Source organism: Apodemus sylvaticus, chromosome X (assembly GCF_947179515.1).
Source record: "Apodemus sylvaticus chromosome X, mApoSyl1.1, whole genome shotgun sequence".
NCBI classification, from domain to species: Eukaryota; Metazoa; Chordata; class Mammalia; order Rodentia; family Muridae; genus Apodemus; species Apodemus sylvaticus.
In genome coordinates this window covers 79,321,500-79,333,910 of record NC_067495.1, presented here as the reverse complement: position 1 = coordinate 79,333,910, position 12,411 = coordinate 79,321,500, and positions in this window count along the sequence as shown.

The following is a 12,411-nucleotide window of genomic DNA, read 5'->3' as shown; positions in this document are numbered from 1 at the left end:
CCTTTGAGAAAACAAAACAGTAGTACATTTCATCAGTAGCCTTACAATTCATATGCACAATTTCTTGAATGTCATGACTAGGATAAAGAAGACTATATATAAATCAATACTGCCTCTGTCAATGAAACTTAATATCCATACAAGCTAGATAAATTATTACTAGAGCGATAACTATGAAATATTATATCAAAAAGATATTTTCTCTCCTGTAAAATACATTTTTAAAACACTTTTGTCCCTAAGTCTTTTTCCCATCCTTTATCCCTTTAAAGTAGAAGAGAAGAGGCTTTACATTTGGTTTTATCTAAGTTGCCTTCCAAAAGAGAATAAATTTTAGGAATTTTGGAGAAAAATTAATGTAACAATGATAATATTTATAAGTAAATTTTAATGAAATAAGATTTTTATGATATTATTTGTAAAGATACAAGCAGACGTGTGAAAATAAGCATCTTAGATCAGAATAAATAGATATTTATTTAAAAATAAATGTCATGTACGTTTTCCCATAATCTTAATATTTGAAACGTGCTATTTATCATATGCAATTGCTTAAGAAAACCTGTCAACTTTGCATTGGCTAATTATCATTATTAATTTTTTTCTAGAAAATTTCTTTTAATTGGAATTTTTGACATCAATATATGACACTAATATTTCTAATTAATTTAAATTAATTAAGATGAAAGCATTAATTTCAAAATAGGTCTTATGTACTCAATACCATGCCACAATGAATTTGAAATATCATTAGATTTGAGGCAGTTTCCCTGTGTTATTTTATTATTTTTTTATTATTTTTTATTACATATAAGTATCTCTACTGTGTGTTTATTAATTACGGGAAAAACTAAGATCAGTTCTTGTTTTATAACTAACATCATTATTAGAACAATTCTACAAATTTTCAATGCTTGTTTATCTAATATTAAATGCTGGGACTGCCTATGAGTTCAACTGAAGTCCAGAGTTAGTGAAAAATATTAACAATCATCGTCTTTCACAGCCTATGGAGAGTGAAGAATACCTTTTCCTTGTTTTCATATAGAAGTTAGGTAGACTGAATCTAAAGCCAAAATTATTCTTTAATATGTTCTTTTAGTTATGACACCCTGAGAAAAGTATTTAGGACCAAATGATATTACAGTTTTTAAAATGTATTAGTTATTAAAAAATTCATACAGATATATTTTTGTCATACTCCTTTCTAGCAGATCCTTGCACATCCAACCCCTTTACTTACATGATTTTCTTTTAAAATTGGTTATTTTTTTATTTACATTTTAAATGATGCTCCCATTTTCTCTCTGGAAGTCCCCTATCCCATTCCCCTACCCCCTGCTTCTATGAGGGTGCTCCCCAACCCACTCATTCCTGCCTCACAGCCCTAGCATTTCCCTACCCTGGGGCACTGATCTTTCCCAGCACCAAGGGCCTCTCCTCACATTGATGCCAGATAAGGCCAGCCTCTGCTACATATGAAGCTGGAGCCATTGGTCTCTCCATGTGTACTCTTTGGTTGGAGGTTTAGTCCCTGAGAGCTCTGGGGGTACTGGTTGGTTGATACTGTTGCTCTTCCTATGGGGTTCAAACCCCTTCGGCTCCTTCTGTCCTTCCTCTAATGCCTCCATTGGGGGGTCCCTTCACTCAGACTGATGGTTGGCTACATGCATCCACATCTGTACTGGTCAGCCTCTGATAGAGTCTCTCAGGGGACAGTTATACCTGGCTCCTGTCAGCAAGACTTTCTTGGGATCAGCAACAGTATCTGGGTTTGGTGTCTGCAGATGAGATAGATCCCTAGTTAGTACAGTCACTGGATGGCCTTTCTTTTAGTTTCTGTTCCACTCTTTGTCCTTGCATTTTGTTTAGACAGGAATAATTCTGGGTTAAAATTTTTGAGATGGGTGGGTAGCCCCCTCATGCAGTGGGGGGTCTGTTCCTAACCACTGAATATGGTCTCTACAGATTCTATCTACCCTCTTTCAAAGCCTATTAAGTGTGTGTGAAACATTCTTCCAACTGCTTCAACCTAAAAATATAGTTAATTAATGCTCTTTCTCCAGCTTTAAATTTACAGAAGATTCTAATCTAGGATTAAAATACCATGTTCACTCACCCATTTCAATGCTGATGCTTTGTCTAGCTTGAATTTGCATGGGTCTTTTGCATCCTGTCAAAATCACTATGACTTCATGTGTGCAGGTACATACACTATTGGGTTTTTTTTGTTTTGTTTTGTTTTGTTTTGTTTTGGTTTGGTTTGGTTTGGTTTGGTTTGGTTTGGTTTGGTTTGGTTTGGTTTTTTTGAGACAGGATTTCACTATGTAGCCCTGGCTGTCCTGGAACTCACTCTGTAGACCAGGCTTGCCTTGAACTCAGAAATTCACCTGCCTCTGCTTTCCAAAGTGCTGGGATTAAAGGAGTGCGCCACTACTCCCTGGCTTTGTTTTTTGTTTATTTTTTTTGGGGGGGGGATTCAGTTTTTTTCTTAAATTCATCCTCTACCTCTACTTCTTACGATCTTTCTTCTCCCTTCTTTTGTGGTGACATTTAGTCTTTGAAGAAGCATGATTTAAATGTTTCTTAGATGATGTCTGAGATATTACTAACCTATTGGTAAAAAAATAAGACAATGAGAATTAGTTGAATAGTATATATGCTCATATATCTGAGTTATAGTATATATGAATGTTCATGTATCTGAGTAATTGTAAAAGAACATTTCTTAAAGCTTATAAGCTTCTTTAATTACAGATTTTGGCCACAATAATGGTGACAGTATAGGTTTCATTATTGTTAGTCTTCAGTGTCTGTTTGGGACATTGTAAACTTTTTGTGGAATAACTTCATTTTATACACTCACACACATATGAATGTATATTAGGAAGCATGTACATTTAGTAGGGTACTATATGACATTTGAAATGTTTAATGTTAATTACCCCTTCCCATGTCTTCTAATATTTTCTGTCATTATTCATGTAACACCATTTATACTTTGACATTCTATTTCTCCCTTGAAAGTCCCTATGGCCCCTTACTGTTTTCCTGATATCTAGTGATATCTTAAATGAAGCACAGATATTCATAGATCCAGAGCTAGTAAACAAAAATGAGAAAAACAATACAGAACAAGCAATATTTGACTTTCTGCATCTAACATTACTCAGAATAAGTTTTCTGCTCCATCAATTTATCCATGAATTTCATCTTTTATAGCTAAATAAAAGTAAATAAATTATAGCTATATAAAAGCTTATACTATGTTAATGTACCAGATTTTATTTTCCATTAATTAGTCAATAGTGTTCTAGGTTGTTTCTACTGTCTGTCTATTGTAAATAGAACAGCAATAATAATGGATGAACAAGTATCTCTGTAGTAGGATACAGATATTTGGACATATTTTCTATTATTTTATTTTATCTTATTTTATTTCATTGATTATTTTATTGACTTATATTTCAAGTGTTCTCTCCCTTCCCAGTTTCCCTCGACCAATCCCTTATCCCCTTCCTCTCCCCTCCCTCTATGTGGGTTCTTCTCTACCCACCCACCCACTCACCCTCAGCAGTCTAGCATTCCCCTAGAGTGAGTGGGTCATTGAGCCTCCAAGGGACCAAGGGGCTCGCCTCCCATTGATGGCTGATAAGGCAATCCTCTGCTACATAGCCTGAGGCATGGGTCTCTCCTTGTGTACTCTTTGCTTAGTGGTTTGGTAGTAGTGTATCTTGAACATATAATACATTTGGAATACAATAATATACATTGGAGTAAAGAAAACACGTTAAAGAAATTTTGCTGATAAAACTTGATGGCTATATGTAGAAAAATGAAAACAGATAGTTACCTCCTACTCTGCACAGAAATTGCAGCACCAAATGAGTCATGAATCTCAGTGTAAATGCAGATACAACTCTGAATATGATGGAGGACAAAGTAGAAAATATATTTGAACTCAGTGCTTCAGGAAATGATTTTCTTAACAGCACCCTAAAAATGAATGCATTAAGACCAGCAATTAATACATGGAGTCATGGAATGAAGTCATGATTGTACTGAAAAGGACTTTTTCATTAATTCAAGAAAAGAAGCAGCCTATAGAATGAATAATAACCTTTACCAGCTTTATATCTGATATAAAGATAATATATTGACTATAGAAATAATTAAAAATTAAATACCAATGAAACAACAGAGATTGAAAAATAGGAGATGAACCTAACCAAGGACTTCTCAAAAAATGAACAACAAATGACTGAGATATATTTAAGTTTTACAACTGCATTCTTACATACTATGGTAATGGAAATTAAAACTAATTTGAGATTTTACCTCAACCTATTCAGAATAGCCCTGGCATGCAATAAAGACACATGCTCCATTAAAAAAAATAAAAAAAATAAAAATATCTTATAAATGCTGTGATGTATGTTGATAAAGGGAATGTGTACTCACTGCTGGCTGACATGCAAATCAGTGCAGTCATTATAGAAATATCTTTGAATTTTCCACAAATGGAATTGCTGTTTATAGCAGTGATTTTCCTTGTGATTTCTACCAGCCTTTCTAAAAAAATTTGGGAGAAATACCACATTTCAAGACCTTCTCAAGATGCACTGAATTGGGACATGGAAAGGGTCTTAGGGATTTTTATTTTAGAAAGTCCCAAATAAAATATAGATGAAAAATCAAGTTGAGATATTCATTTTGATAAGGGTCTTAGAAAATTTTGCAGGACACTGCTGGTGCATGCCATTAATCCCAGCACTTGGGAGGCAGAGGCAGGTGCAATTCTGAGTTTGAGGTCAGCCTGGTCAACAGAATGATTTCCAGGACAGTCAGGGCTATACAGAGAAATCCTGTCTTGAAAAACCAAAATCAAACCCAAAAACAACAAAAAAATAAAATTTTATTTTAGAAAGTACAAAATTGTAGATGAACCATAAAGTTTTGATGTTAACTACTATGTAATATTATTTTAAAGCATTCCTTGGACACTATCACATATGTGTGTGCACATGCACACAAACACACACACACACACACACACACACACACACACACACACACACTAAAATGTTTTTCTTAAAGGGAAAACATAGAATTCCCAAATTCCATGTCTAACCTTTAATATAATATCTATTAATATGTATTTATATCATTGGTCCTATTCCTTTATAAAACCCTAAGACACTGTCAGTTTTGTCAGAGTCTTTATTTCAGATCTCCATTTTAATTTTGTGTTAAGAATAGATGTCAATTTTGGGTGTAATGTCTCCTTGAAATTTGCCTAGACGTTAAGAACATTTAAGGTATTTGAATTACTCCATTATCAATGGTGCACATGATGTTTTGTATCACATTTTAACATTTGAGGGTTTTTTGATCACCAATTACAAATTTCTAGCATAATTGCAGTTTCAAAATTTTTCTGGCATTATTCTGAACTTTTTCCTATCTTGTCTTTCTTACTGCTTTTATTACAACTTATTTTCTCTGTAAAATTACTCAGCTGTCTGGTTAGCTTTTAGAAGTCTCTAGGAAACTTGCTTCAAAGTTTAATTTTGGTCACCATAGATGTTCTATTTGGGGCCTCTATTTGTTTATTTTGTGAATTTCTGCCATTTTGTTTCTAATTATCTGATAAACTTGTCAGGCTTCTATTGACAATTTTAAGGCATAGTGAACATATTTATTAGCATGTTTCATTAGTAAGAGTAACTGTACTTTATACTTCACAGTGCTAAATTCTCCTTACTGATATAGATCTAGCCCTAAAATCTACTTGTTCCACTGAACTTTACTTACTCTTCCATAATTTTTTTTCTGTATGTGTTCAGATTATATGTGGATGTTATGTGTGCACAGTTGCATATATATGAAGCCATATGTGAGTTTGCATGTGTTGTTCCAGAGATTTACCTTGTTTATCTTTTGCAGTTGCACTCTCCTTTGTTTTTCAAAGCAGGATCTCTCTAGAATTTGCAGCTCATGAAGTCAATCTATCTATCCAGGAATTCCTGAATCCTTTTCCTGAGCACATGGCTCAAGTGTCTATGACTCTCTCTTTTTATGTGGATGCTGAGGATTTGAATTCCAGTCCTTATGCTTTTTTACTTGGAAATTCATTCACTTTCTGATCTTCCCAGAACTCTCCTTATTTTAAAAAATATTTACTATTTGTCAGCTTAATACATGAGTGATTTATATTTGTAGTATATCTACCTCCTCCTTCCAATGCCTTAGATTTATTCATATTATTCCTTTCTATGGTCATCACTTCCTAGTTCTGTTAAAAAGGGAGTCATACACTGAATTTAACAATTATTTCTAGAGCCATTTTTAGGCTTCAGATGATATTTTATGAAGAAATGTTTTAAATCATATAAAAGCAAAACTACAGCTACTTAATCATCATCATTAATAATTAGTGTTTCCTAGGTCATGTTATAAAGTTAAGTGAAATTGGTTTGAGAATTAATTAGTCTATTTCTGAGTCACTGTTAGCATATACCTTTTGCAAATATAGTTTATATCAGGAATAACTATGGGATCCTAAGAGTTTGGTAGGTTATGGGCATTTGGTTCATTTTTCTTGCTTCATGAGTGTTCTCAGTACACATGTAAAGTTGCACAGCTAATTTTCTAGACTCATATATGCCTTAGGAGAAATTAGGCTTTCAGTATTGGAAGTATATGCTTGAATCTTCATCTTCAACTCAATTCTAGCTTGTCTAATAGTTCATGACTTCCTTACACTTTTAAGATATTGTGAATAAGATATTGGATAAATAACAGTATGGCAGAAATTTTCAGGCATTTTATTAATAGAATTAACTTTTAAGATTGGCATTGTACTACAAACCAATGAGACCAATATTCTGGAGGCTGAAGCAGCATAATCTCAAATTCAAGGACAGAATGGGTAAGACAGTGATAATGAGACTCTGTTTCAAAATAAAAGAACTGAAATTTGCAATATATATCATATATATGATCATATTAGATTAAATGATTAAACACAGAACTAAAAACTAGCTTCTGTATGTTGATTATAAAATACAACTCATTATCCTATATGCTAACATTATCCCAAAAGCGGTGTACTCTGCATCTTTAAAAGTCTCTGATATTCCAAAAAGAAATGATAATGTTTTGACTTTTTTCATCTTTGATGGTGACATGATAGACAAGATATAGAAAGCATTCAGGACAGGAAATCATAATCATGGGCTTTAGGAAACCTACACTTTGTCTTTTAAGTGTGATTTTATTTTATTTCATTTTATTTTATTTAGTGTGTATGTGTGTTTATATGGGGGTAGAGAATGCATATGTATAGTACATATGACCAAAGAGGGCAGAATTGGACCACCCCTAGAGTCAAAATTACAGGTATGAATGAGTTTTCCCATATGGTTGCTGGGATTTTAACTCTGATCATTTGGAAGAATAACGAATGATCTTAATCACTGAATAATCTGTTCATCATGATATCAGTGTAGTAGAATGAAAATATTATAAAAGAAATGCATATTTTTGAAGTGAATATGTGAAATCCATGCTTTTATTTTCTTGTTATGTTGATGCTAAAATACGTATGAAATACATGTAATATTGTCATTACTAAATCCCAACTAACAAATTCAAGTCCATTGTACATTTACACAAGTAAATGCCAAAACTAGTCAAAATAAAATAGAGTTGTAAAATAATTTATAAAGATTTCATTGTCCTTGCTGAACCGCTTTTTTGGCTACAATATTTCAAAGCAGTCATTACCTAGTTTATGTTTTCCATGAAAGATGCTTTCTATCTTTCAATTTCATACAGTTGTCTTATAGAGAACAAAATTTTACAAATCTATGAATCTTCCCCTTAGAGGTATCAATAATTTTCCTCCTTTTTTTCTTAGAAATCACTGGCACCTAGCATGTTTTAATTTGTGATGATGGAGTTGGTTTCTATTAAAAATATGTTGGGCTGGAACAATAGTTCAGTGAATTGAGATGCTTGTCTTCAAGGCTCATGTCCTAGGATTGATCCCTTTGAAACTAACACGGGATACTGATTCCCCCAGAAGTTCTTTTACTGTTGAGAACAGTTTTAGCTATCCTGTTTTTTTGTTGTTGTTTTGTTTTTTGTTTTTGTTTTTGTTTTTGTTTTTGTTTTTTTGTTATTCCAGATGAATTTGAGAATTGCTCTTTCTAAGTCTATAAAAATTGAGTTGGGATTTTGATGGGGATTGCAATGAGTCTGTAGATTGCTTTTGGCAAGATGGCCATTTTTACTATATGAATCCTGCCAATCCAAGAGCAAGGAAGATTTCTCCACCTACTGAGGTCTTCTTCAATTTCTTTCTTCAAAGACTTGAAGTTCCTGTCCTACAAATCTTTCACTTGTTTGGTTAGAGTCACACCAAGATACTTTATATTGTTTGCAGCTATTGTAAAGGATGTCATTTCCCTAATTTCTTTCTCAGCCTGTTTATCCTTTCCGTATAAGAAGGTTACTTATTTGCTTGAGTTAATTTTATAACCAGCCACCTTGCTGAAGTTGTTTATCAGGTGTAGGAGTTCTCTGGTGGAGTATTTGGGTCATTTAAGTATACTATCATATCATCTGAAAATAGTGATCATTTGACTACTTCCTTTCCAATTTGTATCCCTTTGACCTCCTTGTGTTGTCTAATTGCTCTAGCTAGAATTTCAAGTACTATATTGAATAAATATGGTGAGAGAGGGCAACCTTGTCTAGAAACTGGTTTTAGTGGGATTGCTTCAAGTTTCTCTCCATTTAGTTTGATGTTATCTACTGGTTTGCTATATATTGCTTTTATTATGTTTAAATTCCTGTTTTTTTCCAAAACCTTTAACATGAACAGATGCTGAATTTTATCAACTTCTTTTTCAGTATCTAATGAAATGACCATGTGTTTTTTTTTCTTTGTACTTTTTTATGTAGTGGAATTCATTGTTGGATTTCTTTATATTGAATCATCTCTGCATCTCTGGGATGAAGCCTACTTGATCATGGTGAATGATTGTTTAGATGTGTTCTTGGATTCGGTTGGCCAGAATTTTATTGAGGATTTTTGCATCAATATTCATAAGGGAAATTGGTTTAAGGTTCTCTTTTTTTTGTTGGATCTTTGTGTGGATTTGGTATCAGCAAAATCGTGGCTTCATAGAATGAGTTGGGTAATGTTCCTTTTGTTTCTATTTTGTGGAATAATTTGAAGAATATTGGCATTAGGTCTCCTTTGAAAGTCTGATAGAATTCTGCACTAAAGCCACCTGGTCCTGTGCTTTTTTTGTTTGTTTGTTTGTTTGGTTGGTTTTTTTTTTTTTTTTTTTTTTTTTTTTTGGTCGGGAGACTATCAATGACCACTTCTATTTGTTAGGTGTTATGGATCCATTTAGATGGTCTATCTGATCCTAATTAAATTTTGGTAATTGTTATATGTCTAGGAAATTGTCCATTTCATCCAGATTTTCCAGTTTTCTTGAGCTTTTCTAGGCTTTTGTTGTAGGAAATGATAATTTTGGGGGTTTCCTCGGCTTATGTTGTTACATCACTCTTTTCATTTCTGATTTTGTTAATTTTGGTACTGTCTCTGTGCCCTCTGGTTCGTCTGGTTAAAGGTTTATCTATCTTGTTAATTTTCTCAAAGAACCAGCTCCTACTTTTAGCTGATGCTCTAAGATCAAGAATTAACAAATGGGACCTCATAAAACTACAAAGTTTCTGTAAGGCAAAGGACATTGTCAAAAAGACAAAATGGAAACCAACAAATTGGGAAAAGATCTTTACCAACAGTCCATCTGACAGAGGGATTATATCCAAGGTAGACAAAGAACTCAAGAAGGTAGACTCCAGAGAGCCAAATATTCCCCTTAAAAATGGGGTACAGAGCTAAACAAAGAATTTTCTCCTGTAGAATATCCAATGGCTGAGAAACATCTAAAGAAATGTTCAACATCCTTAGTTATCATGGAAATGCAAATCAAAACAACCCTGAGATTTCACCTCACACCAGGCAGAATGGCTAAGATCAAAAAGTCAGGAGAAAACAGGCACTGGCAAGGATGTGGAGAAAGAGGAACACTCCTCCACTACTGGTGGGATTGCAAGCTGGTACTAGTACTCTGGAAGTCAGTCTGGTGGTTCCTCAGAAAACTGGGAATGATACTTCCAGAGGACCCTGCTATACCACTCCTGGCCATATAACTAGAGGATTCCCCAGCATGTAATAAGGATGCATGCTCCACTATGTTCATAGCAGCCCTATTTATAATAGCCAGAAGCTGGAAAAAACCCAGATGTCCCTCAAGGGAGGAATGGATACAGAAAATGTGGTATATATACACAATGGAATACTACTCAGTCATTAGAAACAATGAATTCATCAAATTCTTTGACAAATGGATGGAACTGGAGAACATCATACTAAGTGATGTAACCGAGTCTCAAAATAACACTCACGGTATGCACTCACTTATAAGTGGATATTAGCCTAGAAGTTTTTAATACCCAAGACACAATGCACATATCAAATGGTGCCCAAGAAGAAGAAAGGAGTGACCCCTGGTCCTGGAAGAGCAAAGTACAGCAGTGTAGGGGAATACCAGGACAGAGAAGTGGGAAGGGGTGTATTGGGGAACGGGGGAGAGAAGAGGGCTTATGGGATTTTTGGGGAGGGGGGAGCCAGGAAAGGGAAAATCACTTGAAATGTAAATAAAGAATATATCGAATAAAAAAAGAGAAACTAACATGGGGGAAGAGATAGGGAAATCTGACAGTTTGTATTCTAACTTCTACACACACACACACACACACACACACACACACACACACACACACACACACACTCATGAAAATGTCATTCTGTTACATTTGATACACAAAATGATTAAAAATTAAAACTTGGAAAACGTTGTAAAGGCAAACTTATGTGTACCAATGACTGAAAGATTATGAATATAAGGTATTCATATCTGAAAGAAAAAATCTAACACTTTAGGTTAATGAGACTATAAAATTGGTGTTTATATTTACACAAACATTTATAAAATCTACAAAATGAAAGAAAACAAAAATAATGACATTTCATCAATGCATAATGTGTTTTATTTCCATTACTAACTTGATATATAAAGAATGCTAAGCATGCTCTTTAATGAGCTACAGAGACATCATTAGTGCCATTATTAATATATGGTATAATAACACATACAAGATCTTGAATCTTATAAAATTTTATTCACTCAAAAGAAATAAAGAAAATTTCTACTTTGTTTTATAAATATAAACACTTTAAGTAGCTAATAAAGACTTGGGATTATTATGAAATTATAGGCACAAAAATAAATTACTTTCATTGTGATGGTTAATAACATAAGAGGATATTAGATTTTTTAAAATATATTGTTTGTCTAAGTTTATGTAAATATCCATACAAGTTTGATCTCCAATATCAGATATGTATATGTTTACTTTTATGACCACATTCTGTAACTTTAGGTTAATTATCTCTGATGATATCCTTAATCACTTAACCACGCCACTTGCACATAATCATAAACTTATTATTACTTCAGAGATGAAGAATTATATATTCAGGGATTCCTCCACATAACAAATATTTCAGAAAGATATAGTGGTTTATAAATCAAAAATTATGCCAATTTCAATGATTTATGTGGCTCTTCTGTCAAAACTATTCCATGCCAATTCTTTCATCTCATTTTCATACATTTCCCTTTCTTAAGTCTGGAACTTATAATCCCTCAGATAAAAATAAATTCATTTTAAAAGTAGATAAAACATTTTGTGAAATTACCAATAAATACTTTAATATGAATGATATTTAGTTATTAACCTTTAAAATCATAATTCTGTAAGGAAATTATCTACTTTTTCAATTTATTTACTTTTACTTTCTCAAGAGTAAAAGCATGAAGGAATGAAATGAATAATACTTTAGAAGAAATAGGTAGTTTTAACTGAAATAAATTGTCATGGCAATTTTTTATATAGGCTAACAAATTCAACTCTCACTTCATGCTGATAAAATATGTTGAAAAGTATATGCATTTCTTAAGAAAAGGGAAACGGTCCAAAATATCTTTAATTTTGACATTTACTTATAAAATATCAACACTTTATATGATGAAGCATTTATAAGTAAAAGAGGAAATGCCAGTGCATAAAATAGAATATATTTATAAAAGAAATGTAAGCAAACAATGTATTCTTGTGCAGACAGATATAAATAGGGACTGAAGAGATGGTTTGCCTATTGAGATTACATTTTATCTTGAAGGGGAATTGGGTTCTATCTCTAGCACCCACATGGTGCTACATAACCATCAGTAATTCTAGTTCCACAGGATCTACCACCCT